Below are 12,048 nucleotides of genomic sequence, written 5' to 3'. Positions count from 1 at the left end.
TGGGTTGTAATGCAAAGTATAAAATAAATATCCCTGACTCCACACAGATATACATGACTAAATAAATAAACAAATAGAGAAGAGACAAATCTTTCTTAGAGAAGAATTTCAAAGAACTTATACAGATACCCTCCCCTTCAGGAGATGGGGCTTAATGCCCCTATCACTGGGCTTAGTGACTTGCTTCCAAAGAACAGAATAGGCAAAGGGAAAAATAATAACTTTACAGTGTAGCAACATGGAAAACACTACCTTGTCCAGAGGATCAAGGTTAACATCATCGATGATAAGTCATGTTGATAGCACGCACCCCCTGAAAGGACATGATGAGAAGAGCACTTCATCATGTGGTCTTTCTCCCCCAAACCCATGACCCCAGTCTAGCCATGAGAAAAACATTATACAAACCCAAGTTCAGGGACATTCTACAAAATACCTAACCAATATTCCTCAAAACCATCAAAGTCATGAACAACAAAGAAAAAATGAGAAAATATCACAGACCAGAGGAGAGTGAGGAAACCAGACGACTAAACACTATATGGTATCCTGGATTGGATCCTGGACCAGAAAAAGACATTGATGGAAAAATCAGTGACATCCTGCTGTTCAAGTTAATAGTAATGTACCCATGTTGGCTTCTTAGTTTTGACAAATGTGCCCTGGTAATGTAAGATGTGGATGCTAGGAGAAACTGAGACGTATATGAAATTCTCCATATTATCTTTGCAACTTTACTAGGAATCTTAAAGCATTCCAAAATAAATACTGTATTGAGAAAAATAAAAGACAAGTCAACATTAAAAAAGCATGTGGAATGACACTGTCAAAAAGCATTTACTTGACACATGCTATGAAGGTAGTTTTTAAAAATGTGTGAATTAGTTGCATTTTATAAGGAATAAGCTGAAGATATATGACGAAATTTTGATGCATAAAACTTTAAATGTTTCCACTTCTTTGTGACAATTCAGGAAGGCTTCCTGTATCAACTTACTTCCTTTGCCAAAAACAAACAATTAGTGTCAGTTAAGTGTTTTCAAGGGTAAATTTTCTCTAAGCTATATCAAACCTGAGATCCTTATGCAATAGGTTAATAGCATTAAAGATTTTGCTCCAAGTACTCCCCTGATATTCATGATTAGATCCCTAACCCACCGGAGGTACTCTTACTTTTCCGGTTAGCTCATAGTGTTTCACGCTCTCTCTCTTCACTGGGCCATGCTTCAGTTCCAGGTGAGGTCTTGCAGCCTCATTAACTGCTTCTGTTTCTGTTTCCCTGCCATCACTGCCTCTTCTTTATTCTGTTGCATGGAGAGAGCAACAGAGTTTGGAGGAGGGCTTTATTTCCCTCATTCATTTTATAAATTTTGATCAGTGTTGGATAGTCAAAATTATTTTGATCATCTTAGTCTTGTTTCTAGGTCAGTGTTTCTTAAGGAGTGGTGTGAAGACCCCCTACAACAGAATTACCTGGGATCCTGACCCTTTGCCTAGACCTGTGGACTTAGACTCTCTGGGATGGAGCCCAGAAACCTGATTTTAACATTGGCTCCCAGGTGACTTTTTTGTCCACCGCTATAGGAGGTTACAAGTCTCTGGACATGCCAAAGGAATTTTCATCCTCAGTTTTAGCTTCCATTTATGGAAGAACTTGAAACTTTTTTAGCAGTGTCCGAACTCCAAGTGAATACCGGGGTGCTCCCAAATTCAGAGGCTGAGGAAGTTTCATTCTTGACTTTTTATTTGGAAGGGTCTATCAGTCCCACAACAGAGGACTCACAGAAATAAAACTTCTTGTGACTGTTTCTCAATCTCAGCATTTCCAAGGGCCCTTTTCAAATAAGGCCCCATCCAAGACCCAGCTACGAAAGGCTATATTGAGAAGTGTTCTTACATATCTAAACATTATCTCCATGTACTTTCTTCAATGGTTTTCTTGTCACATTTTCTAGACTGATGATATAATACCAAGGATCACATACGTAATAGAGAATTAGGCTGAATCGATCTGAAGAATAAATAATTTCAGCCGACACCACTTAGTTAAAATATTCCCCGAAAAGGTATTTCTTTTCTCAAAGTTAGAATAATGTGAAAAGTATATGTGGTTTACACTTGTTCCACTTTTTCTTTGATGGCTAAAATTTCCATTGTCTGCCTCATTGTGACACATTATTTCCATTTTCTTCTCATTTCATTTAAAATGGTCAAGTTGTCTTTCATGTTAATTAGCTTTAAACAAGAAAAACTATCTCTGTGCGGGTAATAACCAACTCCAAAGAGCCATTATTTCATTAACTTCATGCTTTGGAGACATCAGGGCTGCTTGTTACAGGACAGCAGAGCTGGTATAAATTAAATCTCAGTGGGTCATTCATTAAAAAGGCAGTGTAAAATGTCCTAAAAACCAAGGTTCTTTGGCTAAATTTAATGATACGTTTTCCCATAAAATTTTTCTAATGTTGCTCTGGGAGTTCAAACACACATCCATTTAAATCAATTTCTAAATTCTTTACTCAATAATATCTTAAAAAAAGAAATTAATGCTGCTTAGACCTTCCGACAAAACAAGCCTAAATCATGAGTCCTGATGTTTCTAACCGAATGCTGTTGAGAACTGTACATGTTTCTGTGCATGGATTCAATATTTCCTAAGAAAGTAATATGCGAAAAGCTGATGGCGGCTACCGAAATGTCAAATTTAATATTTAATGATCTCATAGATACTAGTCATTTTTAAAGCAAGTAATTCATTCCTTTAATATTTTGAATTCTGAAGTAATCTCCGCCAGGTCACAGTGATTAATAAAGTCCTTTAGACAAGAACTCTTCGTATTCTAAAAACCCTTCCAGCACTTTTTCCTGCTGAAAGATATATGTGTTTGCATGGTATTTGGCTCTATTTGAATACATATAGGGAGAAAGCCTTCTAGTTATAGAGCACATAGAAATCTAGTTACGACTTTTTTTAATAAAGATTCTCCTATTCAATTACTCAAAAAGACTATCTCAACAATTTTGTAGGCCAGGCACTATACCAAACCCTTTGAGAACAACTGTGAATAAGGCAGACGTGTTCCCTGCCCTTATGGAGCTGGAAAATCAGTGCTGTTTTATTCCTAAAAATATAATGACTTTTTGTCACTTTCATGTTAGTTGGATTCACTTCATGCTGATTGATAAGATTTTATAGTACCTAATTGTTACTGCTTCAACAATACAACAAAACAAATAGGGAATTTTAAACATGGTAGAAACGTAAGGCATACATTATACCCCAAATAATTAGTGATCAAGGCATTATGGGTTTTATAAAATTTGCAATCACTGCATTTATGATATAATTCAGTCAACTGTATGGTAAATTAGAAAACAGAAAACTACCTGAGAAGATGCTAATTCTGTGATATAAACCACAATCCCCCCAAATTAGGAGATGAATCTTTTGGGAAGTCTTTACAGAGAGATTAACCCTCATCCCAGAAGTTTCAAGATCTTTTCCTTTCCTAATAAAAAATGATAGAATTTGAGGAGGAAAGGCTCTCTCTTCTATTCTCCTGTAACAGTGTGAAGTTCTTAACCTCCTGTGATTGTTCCTGTTCAGAAAGTGCATTCAATAATACTTGAAGAACTACTCATTCGTCTCTTAGAGATTCCTATTGTAAACCACATGGTGATTCTTTGATGGATTAGAACCCATGTTTTAAGGCATATGTTATCTCCTACTTTTGCTATATTTAGCAATGTGACGGAAAAGAATTCAATAATCTAACCAGAATTCCAATAATAACAATGTCTGCCTTAATAGGTTTTACTCTAAGGTAGTACAACTTAATTTTTCATATCGCTAAGAAAGTGCATAAGTCAAAAGAATTTAGTAGGAACATTTGATGTGTATTTTAAGATCAAACCATTAAGTGGCCATGGAAATACATTGTTAATACTCTTATCAGAAATTGCCTGTTATCCTGTAAGCTTCATCCAGAACTTGTACAATAGGTGCTAAATTTCCTTTTAACAACAAACATTGTTTTTCATTGCTATGACCAAATATTCTACTAGTAAGTGTCAAAAGGTGAGAATATTTGTTTGCGATGACGGAAAGACATCATCCTGGAAAAGAGATAGCCAAGTACACTGGAAATTCTGCCCCTTAAATTTCCCTTTATAAATCCCAATTCAGCACATCCTCCCCTTACATAGCCTGTGCTCAAAAAACTTCTAGTGAAAGAGTTCAGTCACTTAAGACTGGAATGGTAAGTTCATAGACACTGCTGGACCTTTCAAGGTCAGCAGAAATCAGCAGTCCAAAGGTAGATAAAGACAATTTTTATTCTACAAACAAGAAATAAAGAAGGAGATGAAAAAAGGAGACATAAAAGTTTACCTGAAGGTAAATTTGGGAATGCACTTTAATGATCCATGGGAAAGAGTATAGAAGAGATTCAGATCATGGTAACAGGAAGTATAAAACCTAGCCCTGCTATATTTAGGGGCTGGCTAATAACCTAGAAGGCTAATAAATCCAAGGTGAAATAAAGAGATTTTTCATGTACACGCCATTAAACAAAGCAAGACATGATTCTTTCTAAACATGGAGAATGTGTCCAGATTCTATTTTGTTCAATTGCTTGAAGGAACACAGTGTTGGGTCACAGGCAAAGATCAGGAATAATCCTAAAACACTGCAATGGGAAGAACAGCCAACAAAGAATTATATCTTCCAGTTATATATTCCCTAAACCACTTTCTTGGATAAAGATGCTCTATATTGAAAATATATTATTAGTCACAGTCATGAGAACCCAAACATGTATCTGCTAAAGAAACAAAGCGTTCCTGCTACTCCCTGAATTTCCTGTACAATAAAACCTGAAAGACAATGATGTGTAATTCCCATGTACCTAGAATATTTCATCAGAGAACTACCAAGAATTGTGCAGACATTACTTGACAGCTACTTTAATATGAATTCCATATTTTAAGGAGAAAGGATGGGGAAAAGGATATAAGTCATTTTCGTTTTTGAAGGAAAATATTGGAATAATGCCATTTTACAAGAATCAGCAGTTTGGCAAATGAAGGTCTCACTCAGGAAACCAAAAGAAGCAATTTCATAATTCAACAAAGTTGCCAGCATGAAACATCTGTCGCTTCACCCTTAACCCTGCACTCTTCTTCTCTATGACATTTTAGGAGTTTCAGTATTTCTGTTAAGCTGTGGGTCACCTGTGGGTCACTTCACTAACAATTTCACTACAATACCAAAGAAACAAGTCTCACAGGATCCTCACAAAGAAATGCATTTTTGCAAAGATTTCTCCATTAAAAGATATTGAAACTGCTCCCAGAAAGCCTGGAACTTCTCCATTCATTTATGCCATCCTGTTTTCCTGTTTCCAGCCTTTCCGACAGACTGGTCCTTAGTTTTCCTTACTAGATCTCTTTCTCACAACAATCTCCTGAGACTAATGTGACTTGAGTAGAAAACCCTCAAGATACCTTCTGACCCTGAGATTCTGTCATCTATGAGTACGAAATGTCCTTGATATGATCAGTTAGAATTAACCATAGCAAGTCTCGGCTCCTTTTAGCTTTTCCTTTTCAAAACCTAAAACTTAATGAACTTAAGCTCATTAGGCAAAAATAAATCATGTGGCCATTTTTTGCAAATTATCATTCCCTTGGGGTGCTTCCCCAGAAAGGAATTAAAAAGGAAAGGGCTCATTTGCACTCTAGGAACAAAAAACAATAGCCTATAATGACATGACAATAAGCACCACCCTATGGGGTCTAGGGCTTAGAATAAATCAGGGTGGGCCTAATGTGAAGCAGGCACTGGTCCTAATAGGTGGTAGGCAGAGACCCTAAGGAGAAATACAATGATTTCTGTCTTGCCTTTCCATCAAACTGTGGTTTGTTCTCTGTGATACTGATTGGTCGCGAGCTTTAAGAAATCTCTTCCGCACACATGCTCCTGTTCTCTTACCTCTTGATTCGGAGATCAGTCAGATGTTACAGATGAAGACCGAGAAGAAGAAAACCACATCTGAACTGTGTGAAGACCTAAGCCAGTATTCAATCTATTTAGTCTACCTGAGTGAGCACACTGCGGCTAAGAGATCAATAATTGTCACTGGCAGAGTTGTATGGGGACGCTCAGCAAATTGTGGTAAATCCCTTTCTGCATAAAATGTTTCCTGAACTGAATTCTGAGTGGTAAAGTAGACACATTTCATTTCATATTTATGAAGTTGATGCTATCATCTGATCTCAAATTCTTGCATTCAAAAAAGAATATCACTCTTTGATGTATAAACTGGAATATTCTAAAGACAGCCGTGTTCAGAAAGACAAAAACATTCTTAAATCATGTGGCCTCTTTTTTGAAAAAAGAGAAAATTAACTTGAAAGCACATGTTAACATTTTAAATAACCAATTAGAAACTAGTGTTGAAAATTAGCTGTTTGGTTAAAACAAATTGTATGTTCTATAAAGCAATAATTGATTTTATTACATCGTTAGGGGAAAAAAAAAGACTTCAGAATTGGTTCCTTGGTATTTAGAGTTGGATATTAATAAGTTGAAGGGAAAAAAAATAGTCTGAAATTCACAGAGCTGAGCGGCACTATATCAAAACTGACTGCACTTCTAGTTGTTCCAATAATTAGCAAGCTTTTATTTTTAGTTACTCCCAATGAAATCAGTTAGGACAGTAAATAATAGCATATTTGCAGCAAGTGTTTCAAAGTTAATAAGAATTATTAAAGATAATTCTGATCACATGACTTCCCTACAAAGCCAGGAGATTAATAACTAAATAGGGACATTACCCACAGCTTGGCTGCCAGGAAGAATTATATGAGCTAATTAACAAAAGACCTTGGAGGAAAGTGGTCTCATTTACAATCCTGATAAAAAGGAGGGGAGAAGATACCACAGAGGAAAAGATAAACAGATTATTCTATGAACTATTCTTTCTTTATAATAAAATGTATCATAACTAAAGAGGAAAAGCTAATAAAATATTTTCAGGAAAATACATGAAATTGAAAAGAAACATCTAAAGAAAAATTAGTAAACAAATAAATGAAAAAAATCAGAAATTAAAATTTTGAAAACATGTTACACCTAATAAGTGTGCAAAATAAGGTAATTATCTATGCTGGTAATATGTATATGTAAATTGACAAATATGTTAGAAGTCATTTTTACTATGTATTCCAAAAATTATGTAGATGGTAGTATCCTTTGATAGAGTAATCTCAACTGCATCAAGTTTTCCTAGGGATTATCTAAAGGAAAGAATATCTACATTCATCGCAAAATTATTTATGGTAGCACAAAAGACTAGATATTTAACAGTAGGAAATGATTAATTACATTTTGGCCAATCGACTTCATGGAATAATATTGGGCAATAATTAAAATGTTATTTACGAGGATTCTGTAGCAACATATCATAAATATTAAGTATAAGTAGCTGTCGAAAAACTGCATAGCTGTAGGGAATAGAGAGAAATGTGGAAAAAGAAAATAACTTTGAGTGGAAATATTGCTAATTCTGAATCTAATTTTTATCCACATTTTGTTTTAATTTATTTGAGGAGAAAGATGATAGAGTAAAAGATTGTTCAGGCTTCTACTGGAATTCAATAATTTCCAGATAGTTAAATATAAGCTCTTCTAATTAAACCTGTATTGTAATTTATTTCAGAAACAATATCCTTCAGTTATACACATGCTGTGAAACTATATTCAGTAAAATATTTGGTCAGTGCTATCAATTCAGGTATAGAAGGTTTGATGGGATGTTTCACTAAACTAACTGACAATGTTTTGGATTCTAAAACAAGGAACTGAGGTTCAGTGCAGGTGGAGGATGACAGAAAAGGCAAGACAGACAGAACCAGAACTGTTCTAACCAGAAATCATCTCCAGGTGCTTAGGGAGGAAAAAGTGAAATCGACACCAGAACTCTCCTCTATACCCTTTATAATTTTATCCTGTATAACATCCTTTATAATTTTACCTACATGATTATGTGTAAAAATTGCTGCATGAATTTCATTAGAATGCAAGGTCCATCTGGCTGCACAAATCCTCTGGTTGCTTTCACAGAGGCCCAAGTTAATGCTTTGTCTCTAGATAGTATACATAAATATCTAAACCAAGTATTAGAGCAGGGGGTTAAGAGCTAAGGACCTGGGGGCTAAAACTGGCTTACAGATTTATGTTCAGGTGGACATGGTGCTGACAAAAGTTTGAATGAGATTGCAGTATGGTAGAGAAAGCAGTCTGGACCAGTTCAAACATTTTTGTCATTTGCCTGGATCCCAGAGGCATTTGAGCTGACACATTTTTCACCTATATTAGATACAGATGTTTGGACCCAGGACTAGTGGGAAAATGAATGTGGTCTAAAAAGTCTTATGAATAGACCCCAGCTCAATTTTCCCAGCAAGGCCTGGGGCTGTGGCTACTGAGGTTGATTTCCTCAAAGCATTGTGGTTGCTGAAGCTGGGGAAGTGGGATGGCCTCACCCCTGTGCTTTCTTCCCTTAGCCCAAGGGCCTGAGATATTTTGCAGCTGTTGTCTTGGGATCAAACCATCAGTGCAAGGTTGGAATTAGCCTTTGGTGAGTTGAGAAAGCAGCTGGGAGGCCCTTATCCTCTTTCTCTGCCTCCTATTGAGAGAAGCAGCTCCCGGCCACCCTTAATTGACTATTAGGCAATAATATTCAAACATGATGATGTTAGCATTATTGATAGTACAGGGAAAATCTTTTACCCCTGTTTAAAAGAAAAATACGATGATTGGAACATATTGCAATCAGCCATGCATTTCATTTAACACTTTTCACCTAAGAATCTCAGAGGTTTATAGCAATTAGCTGGTTAACCTTTAATGAACGACGTATTTTTATTCTTAGAGCCTGCAAACCACATATAAAAAGCAGAGCTGGAATCTTAAGATGTGAAAAAAAAGGTAGAATAATATAAAGAAATAAAATACATTGTCCTTTCAAGGGGCTTTAAATCTGTCCAATAGGAAGAGACTGCATTTAATTGATAAAGACATCAGTCGGGCACAGTTCATGAAAAAGCACGTTTTTTCCAGCTAGCATTTTTTTTTACAACTAGATCCAAATAATACTTAATCACTCCTCCTGTGTACTAAGAGCATTTACTACTCAGGCATCTTTAACTTTGCGGCGACATCTACTGTACAAACGGGGAAATGCTGTGGAATCATTCTGTACCCAGAGATATTCTAGAAATTATATTATTTTATTTTATATTTTATTTAGACGCTACAACTTTTTTGATTCTTTCCTTCAATATAAGCAGGCTTCATTTTTAAAATTTAATGATATTTAAGTAATTTCCATATGTATTACTGCATAGAGCCATAGAAGTATCAGTCCGTGCTGACAAATCCTAATTTAATTCTCTGGTAGATACTTTAAAGATATCATTTCAATTTAAAGACTTTGCTAAACTTCTGTTTAAATATTAGGAAAAATTTTAAAGTGAATATTTAAATGCATTCTCTTATATTTAAAGAGAACCATTTCTGAGGACTTAATTAAATATTATTATTTAAATGTTATGTATTTAATTAAAATATAATATTAAAATTGATATTATAATTGTAATATTTACAGTAGAACTTGAATTTTAAAGGGAATAAAAGCTGCAAATCAGTTGTCAGCTTGACTTGCTATTTCTCTAGCTATAAAAAACAGCAGAATTATCTGGTATGTACAGTATCATTTGTACTCCTAAATTATGCTCAACCTGTTCACAGCTGGTGGTTTGCAAAAGACAAACAATTTCAATTATAACTAGGAAATTCTTGCAGAGGAATTTGGTAATTCAACAACAGAGTAAATAATTTTTTATTGAGTATCTATTATAGTATCATGCTAGCTGCTTTCACCAATGTAACACGTGAGGAAATGGTATAGCTCCCAAAGAAAACCTCAAAACAGGGGGGCCCCCTGTTCCACAGAACAAGCTATTCTCACCCACTCTGGTGAGAGGTGAGAAGGTATATCTCCGATTGGCTATGGTTCTCCAGGTCTTAAAAAAAACTCTACTTTTTCAACCTGCCCATTGTAATCCAGTGAACAGACAGCCATTTCAAGTTTGTTACAGTGTAAAAACCAGATACGATAGAAGTAAACAAGCCTATAAAAAAAACAGTAAACAAGCCTAGAGTCTCACGTAACGTTACACGAACAGATTTAAATTATTAAGCAATTCCTTCCCCATTATGATTTCCTTTCCAGTCCTCGGTATTTTTTTTTTAATTGATGACCCCAAGGCCCAATAATCTGCATGAAGAAATAACCCATGTCAAGTAATTATTAAATTATGCTATTATTTTTATAATTATACTATTTTAATAATTATATATTAAATAATTAATTAATCATTCTGCAAATATTTATTGGCAAGGCTGGCTCACCCTGTGAACAATAAAATACAGACTATTTTTCAAGGGTTTACAGCCTGGAAAAGGGACGCAGCAACAGTTCAAATCAAATCAGAAGGCACTAAGTAACCAAATGAGATCTATGGTAATAAGATTAGGATTTAGAAGAAGGTATGAGTACTTCCAGCTGAGGGAATCAGAGGAAAATGTACGGAGAAAGTGATCCATTTGATCGAATATGAGGAGTGTGTGCATTTTCAAAGCGCTGTTATGGATGGTCTAGGTAACGTGGAATTCAGGAACCCAGTCCTCACGGAGACAGAAGGCCTAGACAGAGGCCTGACACTGAGCGGCCCTGGATGTCTGCTCATTGGATACACCTTGGCTATTACACCAGTGACGAAGAAACAAACAGAGGCTGAGACATCTCACAAAGGGCCCTGACTTGCAAACTAAAGAGTCTGAGATACTTACCGGGAATACTGAGTGCCTTACCCCAGTTCCCTAGATCATGGGAGGGAAATGTCTTCAACTCTGAGTTTCAAGTCAATTTCCTTTTAGCTTCATCTCAAAGCTGTTGTGCGGGGTTGGGTTTTCCCCAGCTTCATTCTTCCTGTACTTTTGAATTCTTCCTGATCTAAGACTAAGCCTTTTTGGCAAGTTGCCATAGATCTTTCACACAGATCAGTTCATACTTTTGATTCTGAAAAATTTCTGTTTCCCCAACTTCCTCTAAAATTTACAAATTACAGTCACCATTTTTCCCTGAGAAATTATTTTTATGCTATCAATTTTCAAATACTTTAGATTTTCCTCTCCAAATACATTTTATCATATTCAGCCCTAGCCTTTCCCTTGCCACTTCTGGTGCGTAAGAGGATATTCCGGGAACATAACTACCATCTCCTTTGACCACAGAAAGTGGGAAAGTAACAGCATAGAAAAAGGCAGAGATATAGGAGGAAACTTCACCCAACTTCGTTGCCTTCACCCACCTTCCAAAACACCCCTGGGTTCACTTTATCTTAAAGCTTGAAATAATCCTTTTGTGACCTGTCAATAAAATATATAAACAGCATATCTGAAATGCCTAATACATAAGTACAAATATAGTCAGAGATAATTAAATTCAGTTGACAACTCAAATGCACATCGTAAATATATACACGTTGAGATTCTGCCTAGGATTTAATTTTCATCCTAATTCTACAAATAACTAAACATTTTTCTACTAGATCAAGTTTGGGGTTCTCAACTCTACCCTAGGCAAGTACAATTTTGAGTCTCCTGTGTATGAGTTTATAGTTTTTTTAATCACCACTATTCTACTAACCTCAGCATATTCGTAAAATTAAATCACCATCCTTTAATTTTCATTTATAGTTTCAGTCTAACTTCACACAACCTAGAAAGAAAATAGGACAAATTCAACGGACAGAAAAAAATTATAAAGATAATTTACACATCTGTACAAATTTTTAAGTATCCGCATGAATCAGGCAGCTTAGCTTCAGCTCTGTACAAATCTGTGGTATAAGTAGATGAAATGGCTACAAGGAGGCCACACTTTTCTCTAAGTCAAATTATACTCTCTATGATACATA

The sequence above is a fragment of the Monodon monoceros genome, unplaced genomic scaffold (assembly GCF_005190385.1).
Source record: "Monodon monoceros isolate NGI ecotype Baffin Bay Population unplaced genomic scaffold, NGI_Narwhal_1 Super_Scaffold_20, whole genome shotgun sequence".
In the NCBI taxonomy this organism is placed as follows: domain Eukaryota; kingdom Metazoa; phylum Chordata; class Mammalia; order Artiodactyla; family Monodontidae; genus Monodon; species Monodon monoceros.
The sequence above is the reverse complement of the archived record's forward strand: the minus strand, read 5'-3'. Positions refer to the sequence as shown.